The sequence below is a fragment of the Diabrotica virgifera genome, chromosome 6 (assembly GCF_917563875.1).
Source record: "Diabrotica virgifera virgifera chromosome 6, PGI_DIABVI_V3a".
NCBI lineage: Eukaryota > Metazoa > Arthropoda > Insecta > Coleoptera > Chrysomelidae > Diabrotica > Diabrotica virgifera.
The window spans coordinates 164,585,353-164,598,957 of record NC_065448.1 but is presented as its reverse complement, the minus strand read 5'-3'; the positions used below and the strand labels follow the sequence as shown (position 1 = coordinate 164,598,957).

Genomic DNA, 13,605 nt, shown 5'->3' with positions numbered 1-13,605 from the left:
TCTTTTGATTATTCATAGAGGAATGTAACTTTTTGGAATCGTATTGTTGAAATCATTGTACCTTGTTGTACCTACCAAATAATCTACACCTTCAATATGCAAAAATTGTCAAACCTTTGTATTAATGTATCATCTAAGATTATTGGTAGTTTTTTTTTTGACATAGTTTTATAAGAAACGGGGGGTAAACAATGTAAGCGTCGTATTTGAAATGTTTTTGGAAGATTTCACTTTGTACCAGAAATAAATGCAAGCTTTCGTTGTGACATTGAAAAAAAATTTTACTTTTTAGGCTTTGATTAGACAAATATAGCTTTGGCAATCTAGCGAAGCAATTATTCAAGTTTGGATCTTTTGATTTTTCATAGAAGAATGTAACTTTTTGGAATCGTAGTGTTGAAAAAGTTCTACCTTATTGTACCTTCGAAATAATCTACACCTTCAATATGCAAAAATTGTCAAACTCTTGTATTAATGTATTATTTAAGATTAATGTTAGTTTTTTCTTGATATAGTTTTTTAAAGAAACAGGGGGTAAACAATGTAAGCGTCGTATTTGAAATGTTTTTGGAAGATTTCACTTTGTACCAGAAATATTGCAAGCTTTCGTTGATGCATTGAACAAAAATTTACCTTTTAGGTTTTGCTTAGACAAATATTACCTTGGGAAGCTAGCGAAGCCATTATTGAAGTTTGGATCTTTTGATTTTTCATAGAGGAATGTAACTTTATGGAATCGTAGTGTTGAAATCATTGTACCTTGTTGTACCTTCGAAATAATCTACACCTTCAATTTGCAAAAATTGTCAAACCTTTGTATTAATGTATCATCTAAGATTAATGGTAGTTGGAATCATAGTGTTGGAACAGTTCTACCTTATTGTACCTTCGAAATATTCTACTCTTTCAATGTGAAAAAATTGTCAAACCTTTGTATTAATGTATTATTCAAGATTTTTTGTAGTTTTTTCTTGATATAGTTTCATAAGAAACGGGGAGTAAAAATGAATGCGTCGTATTTGAAATGTTTTTGGAAGATTTCACTTTCTACCAGATATATTGCAAGCTTTCTTTGTAGCATTGAAAAAAATTTACCTTTTAGGTTTTGCTTAGACAAATATAGCTTTGGGAATCTAGCGAAGACTTTATTCAAGTTTGGATCTTTTGATTTTTCATAGAGGAATATAACTTTTTGGAACCATAGTGTTGAAATAGTTCTACCTTATTGTACCTTCGAAATATTCTACTCCTTCAATGTAAAAAAATTGTCAAACCTTTGTATTAATGTATTATTCAAGATTTTTTGTAGTTTTTTCTTGATATAGTTTCATAAGAAACGGGGAGTAAAAAATGAATGCGTCGTATTTGAAATGTTTTTGGAAGATTTCACTTTCTACCAGAAATATTGCAAGCTTTCTTTATAGCATTGAAAAAAATTTACCTTTTAGGTTTTGCTTAGACAAATATAGCTTTGGAAATCTAGCGAAGACTTTATTCAAGATTGGATCTTTTGATTTTTCATAGAGGAATATAACTTTTTGGAACCATAGTGTTGAAATAGTTCTACCTTATTGTACCTTCGAAATATTCTACTCCTTCAATGTGAAAAAATTGTCAAACCTTTGTACTAATGTATTATTCAAAATTTTTTGTAGTTTTTTCTTGATATAGTTTCATAAGAAACGGGGAATAAAAATGAATGCGTCGTATTTGAAATGTTTTTGTAAGATTTCACTTTGTACCAAAAATATTGCAAGCTTTCGTTGTAGCATTCATAAAAAAAATTAGGTTTTGCTTAGTCAAATATAGCTTTGGGAATCTAGCGAAGAAGTTACTGAAGTTTGGATCTTTTTATTTTTCTTGGAGGAATGTAACTTTTTGGAATCTTAGTGTTGAAATATTTCTACCTTATTGTACCTTCGAAATATTCTACTCCTTCAATGTGAAAAAATTGTCAAAACTTTGTATTAATGTATTATTTAAAATGTTTTGTACTGTTTTCTTGATATCGTTTTATAAGAAACAGGGAGTAAACAATGTATGCGTTGTATTTTAAATGTTTTTGGGAGATTTCACTTTCTACCAGAAATATTGCAAGCTTTCTTTGTAGCATTGAAAAAAAATTTACCTTTTAGGTTTTGCTTAGACAAATATAGCTTTGGGAGTCTAGCGAAGAATTTAATTAAGTTTGGGTCTCTTGATTTTTTATAGAAAAATGTAACTTGTGGTGCTGAAATCAGTGTACCTTGTTGTACTTTCGAAATATTCTACACCTTCAATGTGAAAAAATTGTCAAATCTTTGTAATAATGTATTATTCAAGATTTTTTGTAGTGTTTCCTTGTTATAGTTTAATAAAATACGGGGAGTAAACAATGTATGTGTCGTATTTGAAATGTTTTTGTAAGATTTCACTTTGTACCAAAAATATTGCAAGCTTTCGTTGTAGCATTCAAAAAGATTTATCTTATAGGTTTTGCTTGGACAAATACAGCTTTGGGAATCTAGCGAAGACTTTCTTCAAGTTTGGATCTTTTGATTTTTCATAGAGGAATGTAACTTTTTGGAATCATAGTGTTGGAACAGTTCTACCTGATTGTACCTTCGAAATATTCTACTCTTTCAATGTGAAAAAATTGTCAAACCTTTGTATTAATGAATCATTTAAGATTTATTGTATTTTTTTCGTGATATAGTTTAATAAGAAACGGGGAGTAAAAATGAATCCGTCGTATTTTCAATGTTTTTATGAGATTTCACTTTCTACCAGAAATATTACAAGCTTTCTTTGTAGCATTGAATAAAAAATTTACCCTTTAGGTTTTGCTTAGACAAATATAGCTTTGGGAGTCTAGCGAAGAAATTAATTAAGTTTGGATCTCTTGATTTTTTATATAAAAATGTAACTTTTTGGAATCGTAGTATTGAAATCATTGTACCTTCTTGTACCTTCGAAATATTCTACTCCTTCAATGTGAAAAAATTATCAAACCTTGGTATTAATGTATTATTTAAATTTTTTGTAGTTTTTTCTTGATATAGTTTAATAAGAAACGGGGGTAAAAATGAATGAAAAATATACCTTTTCGGTTTTGCTTGAACAAATATAGCTTTGAGAATCTAGCGAGAAATTATTCAAATTTGGACCTTTTGATTTTTCATAGAGAAATATAACTTTTTGAAATCGTAGTGTTGAAATAGTTCTACCTTATTGTACCTTCGAAATAATCGACACCTTCAATGTGAAAAAATTGTCAAACCTTTGTATTAATGTATCATTTAATATTTATTGCAGTTTTTTCTTGATATAGTTTTATAAGAAACGGGGAGTAAAAAATAAATGCGTCGTATCTGAAAGGTTTTTGGGAGATTTCACTTTGTACCAGAAAAATTGCAAGCTTTCATTGTAGCATTGAAAAATGAGTTACCTTTTAGGTTTTGCTTAGGCCAATATAGCTTTGGGAATCTAGCGCAGAAATTATTCAAGTTTGGATCTTTTGATTTTTCATGTAGAAATGTAAATTTTTGGAATCGTAGTGTTGAAATAGTTCTACCTTATTGTACCTTCGAAATAATCTACACATTCAATGTGAAATAATTGCCAAACCTTTGTATTAATCTACCATATAAGATTTTTTGTAGTTTTTTCTTGATAAAGGTTTATAAGAAACGGGGAGCAAAAAATATATGCGTCGTATTTGAAATGTTTTTGGGAGATTTCACTTTGTACCAGAAATATTGCAAGCTTTCGTTGTAGCATTGAACAATGATTTACCTTTTAGGTTTTGCTTAGACCAATATAGCTTTGGGAGTCTAGCGAAGAAATTATTCAAGTTTGGATCTTTTGATTTTTCATGGAGAAATGTAACTTTTTGGAATCGTAGTGTTGAAATAGTTTTACCTTATTGTACCTTCGAAATAATCGAGACCTTCAATGTGAAAAAATTGTCAAATCTTTGTGTTGATCTATCATTTAAGATTTATTTTAGTTTTTTCTTGATATAGTTTTATAAGAAAAGGTGGGTAAACAATGTATGCGTCGTATTTGAAATGTTTTTGGAAGATTTCACTTTGTACCAGAAATATTGCAAGCTTTCGTTGAAGCATTGAACAAAAATTTACCTTTTAGGTTTTGCTTAGAAAAATATTACCTTGGGAATCTAGCGAAGCAATTATTGAAGTTTGGATCTTTTGATTTTTCATAGAGGAATGTAACTTTTTGGAATCGTATTGTTGAAATCATTGTACCTTGTTGTACCTTCCAAATAATCTACACCTTCAATATGCAAAAATTGTCAAACCTTTGTATTAATGTATCATCTAAGATTATTGGTAGTTTTTTTTTTGACACAGTTTTATAAGAAACGGGGGGTAAACAATGTAAGCGTCGTATTTGAAATGTTTTTGGAAGATTTCACTTTGTACCAGAAATAAATGCAAGCTTTCGTTGTGACATTGAAAAAAAATTTTACTTTTTAGGCTTTGATTAGACAAATATAGCTTTGGCAATCTAGCGAAGCAATTATTCAAGTTTGGATCTTTTGATTTTTCATAGAAGAATGTAACTTTTTGGAATCGTAGTGTTGAAAAAGTTCTACCTTATTGTACCTTCGAAATAATCTACACCTTCAATATGCAAAAATTGTCAAACTCTTGTATTAATGTATTATTTAAGATTAATGTTAGTTTTTTCTTGATATAGTTTTTTAAAGAAACAGGGGGTAAACAATGTAAGCGTCGTATTTGAAATGTTTTTGGAAGATTTCACTTTGTACCAGAAATATTGCAAGCTTTCGTTGATGCATTGAACAAAAATTTACCTTTTAGGTTTTGCTTAGACAAATATTACCTTGGGAATCTAGCGAAGCCATTATTGAAGTTTGGATCTTTTGATTTTTCATAGAGGAATGTAACTTTTTGGAATCGTAGTGTTGAAATCATTGTACCTTGTTGTACCTTCCAAATAATCTACACCTTCAATATGCAAAAATTGTCAAACCTTTGTATTAATGAATCATCTAAGATTAATGGTAGTTTTTTCTTGACATAGTTTTATAGGAAACGGGGGGTAAACAATGTAAGCGTCGTATTTGAAATGTTTTTGGAAGATTTCACTTTGTACCAGAAATATTGCAAGCTTTCGTTGTAGCATTGAAAAAAAATTTCACTTTTTAGGTTTTGATTACACAAATATAGGTTTGGCAATCTAGCGAAGCAATTATTCAAGTTTGGATCTTTTGATTTTTCATAGAGGAATGTAACTTTTTGGAATCGTAGTGTTGAAAAAGTTCTACCTTATTGTACCTTCGAATCTACACCTTCAATATGCAAAAATTGTCAAACTTTTGTATTCATGTATTATTTAAGATTAATGGTAGTTTGTTCTTGATATAGTTTTTTAAAGAAACGGGGGGTAAACAATGTAAGCGGCGTATTTGAAATGTTTTTGGAAGATTTCACTTTGTACCAGAAATATTGCAAGCTTTCGTTGTATCATTGAAAAAAATTTACCTTTTAGGTTTTGCTTAGACAAATATATCTTTGAGAATCTAGCGAAGAAATTATTCAAGTTTGGATCTTTTGATTTTTCAGAGGAATATAACTTTTTGGAATCGTAGTGTTGAAATCATTGTACCTTTTTGTACCTTCGAAATATTCTACACCTTCAATGTAAAAAATTGTCAAATCTTTGTGTTGATCTATCATTTAAGATTTTTTGTAGTGTTTTCTTGATATAGTTTAATAAGACACGGGGAGTAAACAATGTATGCGTCGTATTTGAAATGTTTTTAGAAGATTTCACTTTGTACAAGAAATATTGCAAGCTTTCGTTGTAGCATTGAAAAAAATTTACCTTTTAGGTTTTGCTTAGACAAATATAGCTTTGAGAATCTAGCGAAGAAATTATTCAAATTTGGATTTTTTGATTTTTCATAGAGGAATATAACTTTTTGGAATCGTAGTGTTGAAATAGTTCTACCTTATTGTACCTTCGAAATAATCTACAGCTTCAATATGCAAAAATTGTCAAACTTTTGTATTAATGTATCATTTAAGATTAATGGTAGTTTTTTCTTTATATAGCTTTATAAGAAACAAGTAAACAATGTAAGCGTCGTATTTGAAATGTTTTTGGAAGATTTCACTTTGTACCAGCAATATTGCAAGCTTTCGTTGTAGCATTGAAAAAAATTTACCTTTTAGGTTTTGTTTAGACAAATATATCTTTGAGAATCTAGCGAAGAAATTATTCAAGTTTGGATCTTTTCATTTTTCATAGAGGACTGTAACTTTTTGGAATCGCAGTGTTGAAATAGTTCTACCTTATTGTACCTTTGAAATAATCTACACCTTTAATATGCAAAAATTGTCAAACTTTTGTATTAATGTATCATTTAAGATTAATGGTAGTTTTTTCTTGATATAGTTTTATAAAAAACGGGGGGTAGACAATGTAAGCGTCGTATTTGAAATGTTTTTGGAAGATTTCACTTTGTACCAAAAATATTGCAAGCTTTCGTTGTAGCATTGAAAAAAATTTACCTTTTAGGTTGCGCTTAGACAAATACAGCTTTGAGAATCTAGCGAAGAAATTATTCAAGTTTGGATCTTTTGATTTTTTAGAGGAATATAACTTTTTGGAATCGTAGTGTTGAAATCATTGTACCTTTTTGTACCTTCGAAATATTCTACACCTTCAATGTGAAAAAATTGTCAAATCTTTGTGTTGATCTATCATTTAAGATTTTTTGTAGTGTTTTCTTGATATAGTTTAATAAGAAACGGGGAGTAAACAATGTATGCGTCGTATTTGAAATGTTTTTAGAAGATTTCACTTTGTACCAGAAATATTGCAAGCTTTCGTTGTAGCATTGACAAAAATTTACCTTTTAGGTTTTGCTTAGACAAATATAGCTTTGGGAATCTAGCGAAGAAATTATTCAAGTTTGGATCTTTTGATTTTTCATAGAGGAATGTAACTTTTTGGAATCATAGTGTTGGAACAGTTCTACCTTATTGTACCTTCGAAATATTCTACTCTTTCAATGTGAAAAAATTGTCAAACCTTTGTATTAATGTATTATTCAAGATTTTTTGTAGTTTTTTCTTGATATAGTTTAATAAGGAACGGGGAGTAAAAATGAATCCGTCGTATTTGAAATGTTTTTGGAAGATTTCACTTTGTACCAAAAATATTGCAAGCTTTCGTTGTAGCATTGAAAAAAATTTACCTTTTAGGTTGCGCTTAGACAAATACAGCTTTGAGAATCTAGCGAACAAATTATTCAAGTTTGGATCTTTTGATTTTTTAGAGGAATATAACTTTTTGGAATCGTAGTGTTGAAATCATTGTACCTTTTTGTACCTTCGAAATATTCTACACCTTCAATGTGAAAAAATTGTCAAATCTTTGTGTTGATCTATCATTTAAGATTTTATGTAGTGTTTTCTTGATATAGGTTAATAAGAATCAGGGAGTAAACAATGTATGCGTCGTATTTGAAATGTTTTTAGAAGATTTCACTTTGTACCAGAAATATTGCAAGCTTTCGTTGTAGCATTGAAAAAAATTTACCTTTTAGGTTTTGCTTAAACAAATATAGCTTTGGGAATCTAGCGAAGAAATTATTCAAGTTTGGATCTCTTGATTTTTCATAGAGGAATATACCTTTTTGGAATCGTAGTGTTGAAATAGTTCTACCTTATTGTACCTTCGAAATATTCTACTCCTTCAATGTGAAAAAATTGTCAAACCTTTGTATTAATGTATTATTCAAGATTTTTTGTAGTTTTTTCTTGATATAGTTTAATAAGGAACGGGGAGTAAAAATGAATCCGTCGTATTTGAAATGTTATTGGAAAATTTCACTTTGTACCAAAAATATTGCAAGCTTTCGTTGTAGCATTGAAAAAAATTTACCTTTTAGGTTTCGCTTAGACAAATATAGCTTTGGGAATCTAGCGAAGACTTTATTCAAGTTTGGATCTTTTGATTTTTCATAGAGGAATATAATGGAATCGTAGTGTTGAAATAGTTCTACCTTATTGTACCTTCGAAATATTCTACTCCTTCAATGTGAAAAAATTGTCAAACCTTTGTATTAATGTATTATTCAAGATTTTTTGTACTGTTTTCTTGATATCGTTTTATAAGAAACAGGTAGTAAACAATGTAAGCGTCGTATTTTAAATGTTTTTGGGAGATTTCACTTTCTACCAGAAATATTGCAAGCTTTACTTGTAGCATTGAAAAAAAATTTACCTTTTAGGTTTTGCTTTTTGATTTTTCATAGAGAAATTAAAATTTTTGGAATCGTAGTGTTGAAATGATTGTACCTTTTTGTACCTTCGAAATATTCTACACCTTCAATGTGAAAAAATTATCAAATCTTTGTGTTGATCTATCATTTAAGATTTTTTGTAGTGTTTTCTTGATATAGTTTAATAAGAAACGGGGAGTAAACAATTTATGCGTCGCAGTTGAAATGCTTTAAGAAGATTTCAATTTGTACCAGCAATATTGCAAGCTTTCGTTGTAGCATTGAAAAAAATTTACCTTTTAGGTTTTGCTTAGCCAAATATAGCTTTGGGAATCTAGCGAAGAAATTATTCAAGTTTGGATCTTTTGATTTTTCATAGAGAAATGTAACTTTTTGGAATCGTAGTGCTGAAATAGTTCTACCTTATTGTACCTTCGAAATAATCGACACCTTCAATGTGAAAAAATTGTCAAACCTTTGTATTAATGTATCACTTAAGATTTATTGTAGTTTTTTCTTGATATAGATTTATAAGAAACGGGGAGTAAAAAATATATGCGTCGTATTTGAAATGTTTTTGGGAGATTTCACTTTGTACCAGAAATATTGCAAGCTTTCGTTGTAGCATTGAAAATAAATATTACCTTTTAGGTTTTGCTTAGACCAACATAGCTTTGGGAATCTAGCGAAGAAATTATTCAAGTTTGGATCTTTTGATTTTTCATAGAGAAATGTAACTTTTTGGTATCGTAGTGCTGAAATAGTTCTACCTTATTGTGCCTTCGAAGTAACCTACACCTTCAATGTGCAAAAATTGTCAAACCTTAGTATTAATGTATCATTTAAGATTTATTGTAATTTTTTCTTGATATAGTTTTATAAGAAACGGGGAGTAAATAATGTATGCGTCGTATTTGAAATGTTTTTGGAAGATTTCACTTTGTACCAGAAATATTGCAAGCTTTCCTTGTAGCATTGAAAAAAAATTTACCTTTTAGGTTTTGCTAAGACAAATATAGCTTTGGCAATCTAGCGAAGAAATTATTCAAGTTTGGATCTTTTGATTTTTCATAGAGGAATATAACTTTTTGGAATCGTAGTGTTGAAATCATTGTACCTTTTTATACCTTCGAAATATTCTACACCTTCAATGTGAAAAAATTGTCAAATCTTTGTGTTGATCTATCATTTAAGATTTTTTGTAGTTTTTTCTTGATATAGTTTAATAAGAAACGGGAAGCAAAAATGAATCCGTCGTATTTGAAATGTTTTTGGAAGAGTTCACTTTGTACCAAAAATATTGCAAGCTTTCGCTGTAGCATTGAAAAAAAATTACCTTTTAGGTTTTGCTAAGACAAATATAACTTTGGGAATCTAGCGAAGAAATTATTCAAGTTTGGATCTTTCGATTTTTCATAGAGGAATTTAACTTTTTGGAATCATAGTGTTGAAATCATTGTACCTTTTTGTACCTTCGAAATATTCTACTCCTTGAATGTGAAAAAATTGTCAAAACTTTGTATTAATGTATTATTTAAAATCTTTGTACTGTTTTCTTGATATCGTTTTATAAGAAACAGGGAGTAAACAATTTATGCGTCGTATTTTAAATGTTTTTGGGAGATTTCACTTTCTACCAGAAATATTGCAAGCTTTCCTTATAGCATTGAAAAAAAATTTACCTTTTCGGTTTTGCTTAGACAAATATAGCTTTGGGAATCTAGCGAAGAAATTATTCAAGTTTGGATCTTTTGATTTTTCATAGAGGAATGTAACTTTTTGGAATCATAGTGTTGAAATATTTCTACCTTATTGTACCTTCGAAATATTCTACTCCTTGAATGTGAAAAAATTGTCAAATCTTTGTGTTGATCTATCATTTAAGATTTTTTGTAGTTTTTTCTTGATATAGTTTAATAAGAAACGGGAAGTAAAAATGACTCGGTCGTATTTGAAATGTTTTTGGAAGAGTTCACTTTGTATCAAAAATATTGCAAGCTTTCGTTGTAGCATTGAAAAAATTTACCTTTTAGGTTTTGCTTAGACAAATATAGCTTTGGGAATCTAGCGAAGAAATTATTCAAGTTTGGATCTTTTGATTTTTCATAGAGGAATGTAACTTTTTGGAATCATAGTGTTGAAATATTTCTACCTTATTGCACCTTCGAAATATTCTACTCCTTGAATGTGAAAAAATTGTCAAAACTTTGTATTAATGTATTATTTAAAATTTTTGTACTGTTTTCTTGATATCGTTTTATAAGGAACAGGGAGTAAACAATATATGCGTCGTATTTTAAATGTTTTTGGGAGATTTCACTTTCTACCAGAAATATTGCAAGCTTTCCTTATAGCATTGAAAAAAAATTTACCTTTTAGGTTTTGCTTAGACAAATATAGCTTTGGGAATCTAGCGAAGAAATTATTCAAGTTTTGATCTTTTGATTTTTCATAGAGAAATTAAAATTTTTGGAATCATAGTGTTGAAATCATTGTACCTTTTTGTACCTTCGAAATATTCTACACCTTCAATGTGAAAAAATTATCAAATCTTTGTGTTGATCTATCATTTAAGATTTTTTGTAGTGTTTTCTTGATATAGTTTAATAGGAAACGGGGAGTAAACAATTTATGCGTCGCAGTTGAAATGTTTTAAGAAGATTTCAATTTGTGCCAGCAATATTGCAAGCTTTCGTTGTAGCAATGAAAAAAATTTACCTTTTAGGTTTTGCTTAGACAAATATAGCTTTGGGAATCTAGCGAAGAAATTATTCAAGTTTGGATCTTTTGATTTTGCATAGAGAAATGTAACTTTTTGGAATCATAGTGCTGAAATAGTTCTACCTTATTGTACCTTCGAAATAATCGACACCATCTATGTGAAAAAATTGTCAAACCTTTGTATTAATGTATCACTTAAGATTTATTGTAGTTTTTTCTTGATATAGATTTATAAGAAACGGGGAGTAAAAAATATATGCGTCGTATTTGAAATGTTTTTGGGAGATTTCACATTGTACCAGAAATACTGCAAGCTGTCGTTGTAGCATTGAAAAAAAATTTTACCTTTTAGGTTTTGCTTAGACCAACATAGCTTTGGGAATCTAGCGAAGAAATTATTCAAGTTTGGATCTTTTGATTTTTCATAGAGAAATGTAACTTTTTGGAATCGTAGTGCTGAAATAGTTCTACCTTATTGTGCCTTCGAAGTAACCTACACCTTCAATGTGCAAAAATTGTCAAAACTTTGTATTAATGTATCATTTAAGATTTATTGTAGTATTTCTTGATATAGTTTTATAAGAAACGGGGTGTAAATAATGTATGCGTCGTATTTGAAATGTTTTTGGAAGATTTCACTTTGTACCAGAAATATTGCAAGCTTTCCTTGTAGCATTGAAAAAAAATTTACCTTTTAGGTTTTGCTAAGACAAATATAGCTTTGGCAATCTAGCGAAGAAACTATTCAAGTTTGGATTTTGATTTTTTATAGAGGAATATAACTTTTTGGAATCGTAGTGTTGAAATCATTGTACCTTTTTGTACCTTCGAAATATTCTACACCTTCAATGTAAAAAATTGTCAAATCTTTGTGTTGATCTATCATTTAAGATTTTTTGTAGTGTTTTCTTGATATAGTTTAATAAGACACGGGGAGTAAACAATGTATGCGTCGTATTTGAAATGTTTTTAGAAGATTTCACTTTGTACAAGAAATATTGCAAGCTTTCGTTGTAGCATTGAAAAAAATTTACCTTTTAGGTTTTGCTTAGACAAATATAGCTTTGAGAATCTAGCGAAGAAATTATTCAAATTTGGATTTTTTGATTTTTCATAGAGGAATATAACTTTTTGGAATCGTAGTGTTGAAATCATTGTACCTTTTTGTACCTTCGAAATATTCTACACCTTCAATGTGAAAAAATTGTCAAATCTTTGTGTTGATCTATCATTTGAGATTTTTTGTAGTGTTTTCTTGATATAGTTTAATAAGACACGGGGAGTAAACAATGTATGCGTCGTATTTGAAATGTTTTTAGAAGATTTCACTTTGTACCATAAATATTGCAAGCTTTCGTTGTAGCATTGACAAAAATTTACCTTTTAGGTTTTGCTTAGACAAATATAGCTTTGGGAATCTAGCGAAGAAATTATTCAAGTTTGGATCTTTTGATTTTTCATAGAGGAATGTAACTTTTTGGAATCATAGTGTTGGAACAGTTCTACCTTATTGTACCTTCGAAATATTCTACTCTTTCAATGTGAAAAAATTGTCAAACCTTGTATTAATGTATTATTCAAGATTTTTTGTAGTTTTTTCTTGATACAGTTTAATAAGGAACGGGGAGTAAAAATGAATCCGTCGTATTTGAAATGTTTTTGGAAGATTTCACTTTGTACCAAAAATATTGCAAGCTTTCGTTGTAGCGTTGAAAAAAATTTACCTTTTAGGTTGCGCTTAGACAAATACAGCTTTGAGAATCTAGCGAACAAATTATTCAAGTTTGGATCTTTTGATTTTTTAGAGGAATATAACTTTTTGGAATCGTAGTGTTGAAATCATTGTACCTTTTTGTACCTTCGAAATATTCTACACCTTCAATGTGAAAAAATTGTCAAATCTTTGTGTTGATCTATCATTTAAGATTTTATGTAGTGTTTTCTTGATATAGTTTAATAAGAATCAGGGAGTAAACAATGTATGCGTCGTATTTGAAATGTTTTTAGAAGATTTCACTTTGTACCAGAAATATTGCAAGCTTTCGTTGTAGCATTGAAAAAAATTTACCTTTTAGGTTTTGCTTAAACAAATATAGCTTTGGGAATCTAGCGAAGAAATTATTCAAGTTTGGATCTCTTGATTTTTCATAGAGGAATATACCTTTTTGGAATCGTAGTGTTGAAATAGTTCTACGTTATTGTACCTTCGAAATATTCTACTCCTTCAATGTGAAAAAATGTTCAAACCTTTGTATTAATGTATTATTCAAGATTTTTTGTAGTTTTTTCTTGATATAGTTTAATAAGGAACGGGGAGTAAAAATGAATCCGTCGTATTTGAAATGTTATTGGAAAATTTCACTTTGTACCAAAAATATTGCAAGCTTTCGTTGTAGCATGGAAAAAAATTTACCTTTTAGGTTTCGCTTAGACAAATATAGCTTTGGGAATCTAGCGAAGACTTTATTCAAGTTTGGATCTTTTGATTTTTCATAGAGGAATATAATGGAATCGTAGTGTTGAAATAGTTCTACCTTATTGTACCTTCGAAATATTCTACTCCTTCAATGTGAAAAAATTGTCAAACCTTTGTATTAATGTATTATTCAAGATTTTTTGTACTG

At 29.1% G+C, this 13,605-nt stretch overlaps 1 long non-coding RNA gene across 50 annotated transcripts in view; it reads right to left on the bottom strand.

Moving 5' to 3' along the window:
* Positions 1–13,605, bottom strand: part of LOC126887013 (uncharacterized) — a 204,623-nt gene that overhangs the window by 55,307 nt on the left and 135,711 nt on the right. For 47 of the 50 annotated variants that reach the window (XR_007698867.1, XR_007698897.1, XR_007698886.1 and 44 more), the window contains one exon: positions 8,052–11,824. This is a non-coding gene — a long non-coding RNA (uncharacterized LOC126887013). Of the gene's footprint in view, positions 1–285; positions 1,232–8,051; positions 11,825–13,605 lie in introns of all 50 variants that reach the window. The other 3 variants (XR_007698869.1, XR_007698868.1, XR_007698879.1) reach the window with 3 other exon arrangements.